Source organism: Gracilinanus agilis, chromosome 4 (genome assembly GCF_016433145.1).
Source record: "Gracilinanus agilis isolate LMUSP501 chromosome 4, AgileGrace, whole genome shotgun sequence".
Lineage (NCBI taxonomy): Eukaryota > Metazoa > Chordata > Mammalia > Didelphimorphia > Didelphidae > Gracilinanus > Gracilinanus agilis.
In genome coordinates, this window is record NC_058133.1 from 325,788,422 (window position 1) to 325,792,111 (window position 3,690).

Sequence of the window (3,690 nt, forward strand, 5' to 3'; positions counted from 1 at the left end):
ACACGGCAAAAAACTGGATAAATGCCCGGAGTACTAGAACTACGGCGGCTCCGCCCCCTTCTTCCCCCTTCCCCAATCCTTCCCATTCCCCTTAGACGTGGCTGTTTCCTTCGGATTCCTTCCGGCCAGACTACGTCTCCTAACCAATCCCTTACGGAGGAAGAGAAACGAGGCGGAGAAAGCTCCGCCCCCTCGCCTGAGATTGGGCGGGGCTATCCAGCACGCGCAGCACGCGCCCTTCGCGCCTGCGGCCTCGCCTCCCGGCTGGGTGGGTGTGGGGCTCGGTGTTGAGGTGGCGAGGGTGGGGCTCTCTTCAGCAACGCGTGGCACTGCTGCTTGGGAGAGGCGTCTGGCCTTCTGCGCTTGCGCGAAACGAGTCCTCGCCCTACCCCGCTCTTTTTCCGCTGCGTTCAGAGATAGAGAGGACACGGTGGCGAGTGCTGGCTCTCTCAGGCAGTCAATTGAAGGCTTCCACTGGAAGCCTTTTTTCTTGGTTGTAGTGGGAGCCCAGCTCCCTAATCCTTCGCCCTTCGTTCGCAGAGATCCTGCCAGAAGCATCTCATTTCTCTTGAGATCGCCCCTGGGCGTTTCCCGTAGCGCTTTAAGGTTTTATAAAGCGTTTCTTTCACCACCAGGTAGGTCCACAAGAAACAACCCATGAAGGAAGTGTTCATTAAGAGCTTTTTTAAGTCCATTAAATCCAAACCAGGCGACCCTTATTAAGCACCTGATGTGGGCTTGGCCTCTGCAAGTTTTTTTTTTTTTTTTTGCCTTTGCACCTAGTGAAGAGTCCAAAGTCTGCATTAATGCTTATTGATTTGTCAGGCATCCTTAGGCTGATAGTCCTCCTTTCCACAGTGCATAAAACGACTCATCTAGGTTTGCACATACTATGCCGAACTCCGGGTCCTCATGTCCACTAGAGGGCCTCCACCAGTGTTGATCAGTTAAGCCCCCACACGTCCCCAATCCACCTTTCCTGTCCATTCAACCCTACTGACCCCCGATCACCTTTCACTGGCTTCTCTTCCTCCAAGTAGAAGCCAGGTCAAGAACTGACCTTAAAGGGGGCAACTGGGAAGCTCAGTGGATTGAGAGCCAGGCCTAGAGAGGGGAGGTCCTAGGTTCAAATTTTGCCTCAGATACTTCCCAGCTGTGTGACCCTGGGCAAGTCAATTGGCCCCCATTGCCTAGCCCTTGCCATTCTTCTGCCTTGGAACCAATACACAGTATTGACTCCAAGATGGAAGGTAAGAGTTTAAAAAAAAAAAAAAGAACTGACCTTAAAGTTAGGATGGCCAAGGCTCAAACCCACCTCTCACCCATTCCTGCATGACCCCAGATAACTCCATTTTCAATTCTAAGTCTGAAAGTTACAGAGGTATACACTGATGGAAGAAATTTTCTCATCTGGGAGTTTCCCTATACACAGCCAGTCTCCCTCTTTGTTATTCTTTATGTCACTCTCATCTATGAAACTTCCCTGCCTCTACTCTTTCAGTCTCCCAGGTTCAGAATCTTGAGGTTAATCTTGACTATTTGTTCTTTCTCATCTCATATCTGGATGACAAAACATTCCATTTCTACCTCTACAACACGTCTGGCATCCAACACATTAATCAAACAGCTGCCACTTTCATTGAGACTCTCACATCTGCTCCCTTGGATTGTTGTAGTGACCTCCCAGGATCTCCCTGCCTGTCTCCACCTCTCTTATCCATCACAGAGCTAACAAAATGATTTTAAGATCGAATCTGAACTCTGTTTTTAAGATTAAATACACCTACTTTCTCAGCCTAGCCCCAACCTCTCTTTTCAGCCTCCTTAATCCAATGGACCATCCCCACTCTCCATCCTCCTTGCAAGATTGGTGGTTCCCCATGCCTGGAATGCCCTCTCTCCTTCTCACTTAATAGAATCCCTCATTTCCTTCAACCAGCTCATGAACAATCTTGTATAGGAAACCTTAACTGTTCCAATTACTAGTGCCCACCCTCCCTAAAAACCGTCTAGTTATTCACTCTATATTCTGTTGATACTTATATTTGCGTGAAATCTCCCTACATAGAATGCAAGTTTTCTTTTTGACTTTGTTATTCCAGAATCTAGCACAGTACCTGGCATAGAGTGGGTGCTTAGTAAATAATTGTGCATTAAATTCTTGGTTAGTGACATTATACAGCTTATTATCAACTTTTTAGAAACTAGTAATCCCAGAATCATAATCATACATCATAACTAGGGAAAGAAGAAAAAAAATATATATATATACATATTTTTTAATATGAGCTTTTGTTCTAGGGAAAATTTTTCAAAGGCAATCCAATCTATTTTTCCTCTTACTGTTCAGTTCTGGTCCAGTTCATGGTCTATCTTCAATGTCTGTACAGTATAAATGTACTGTTATATATCATTTCTATGGGTTGTCAATTTACCTGTAACCCACGAAAAAAAAGATGCCCCGGGGGATGCAAAAATAAATAACAAATGTAGCCCCTTGTCTTGCCAGTGTAGTCAGTGTTGCCATGGAGACTCAGGATTGGAAGTAACCATAGCAACCAATCATATTTTTACCCAGAGATCACAGAACCCCTGACTACTGAACTTGGAGTTAGAAGATGATGGAAAGGATTCAGAGGAATCATCTTGTTTGAAGGAAGCCAAGTTTTGGTTGTGGAAAAGACTGGGGTTCAGTATGACCTATCCTAGCCTGCCCCCTCTCACCCTTTTCCCAGGCCCTCATACATTTTTAGAGTGCCATCAGAATGAAGGGACAGTGCCCCCAGCTGCTTAGATTAAACTACGCAAGAAAACAAGAGAAGCCACTGAAGGCTCTTCTAAACCAAGTGCCTTACACCTTTCTTTAAACCTTTTTACCCCATTCTTAAGAGCTTGCATGGACTGCCTCATTTTGTTGTTTGTGCCTCCAACCTTTAGCTCAATGCTTTGCACTTAGTAAGTGCTTAATTAGTAAATGCTTAATTTATCCCTGATCGTGAACCCCCATCGTCCCCATTTTACAGACCAAGAAACTGATTCTCAGAGAGTATATAAAGTGCTAGGAAAAGTGAAGACTGCTTTTCGGAATAGGGATTCAATGTTTTGGCGACTCCCCCCCCATCCCCACCCCTAGTTGAGAGGGTGCATTGCTTTAGAAAACATTTCTTGAGTGCTTGGCTCGGTACAACGCTACCTGGCTCAGAATTGGCGGGCTGAACTAAGGGGGAGACCGTGCAGCCCCACCTTGTGCAGTTTGAGGGACCCTCTTTGCCTTTTGTTCCTATATGGGAGAAAAATCCGTAGTGTGATGTGAGATCCGAGCTGTATGGCCACACCCCCTACCCCCCAAGAGTCAAACCGGGGGCGGAGCGGGTGGGCGACAGCTCAGGCGGCAGCGGCAGCGGCGGATCATTTGCAGCGTCGGGAGTCGGACCAGCAGCTTGGGTAGCCCGCAGTCCCAGCAGTCCGTTGGGGTGAGAGGCGGCGGGCGGCCCAAAACTGGTGGCCCGGGCAGGGGTGGTGAGAAGGGGGTCAGGGGTCGGGTGGGGCAGTGGGAAGAAATGGGCATCCTGGCCGGGTAATGCCCGGCGGCGGGGTAACTGCGGGGAGCCGCAAGGAGCAACGGGCCTGGCTCAGCCGCCTGCCTCCCTCTTCTAGACCCACCCGGCCCCCTTCCCCCCCCCCCCCCCC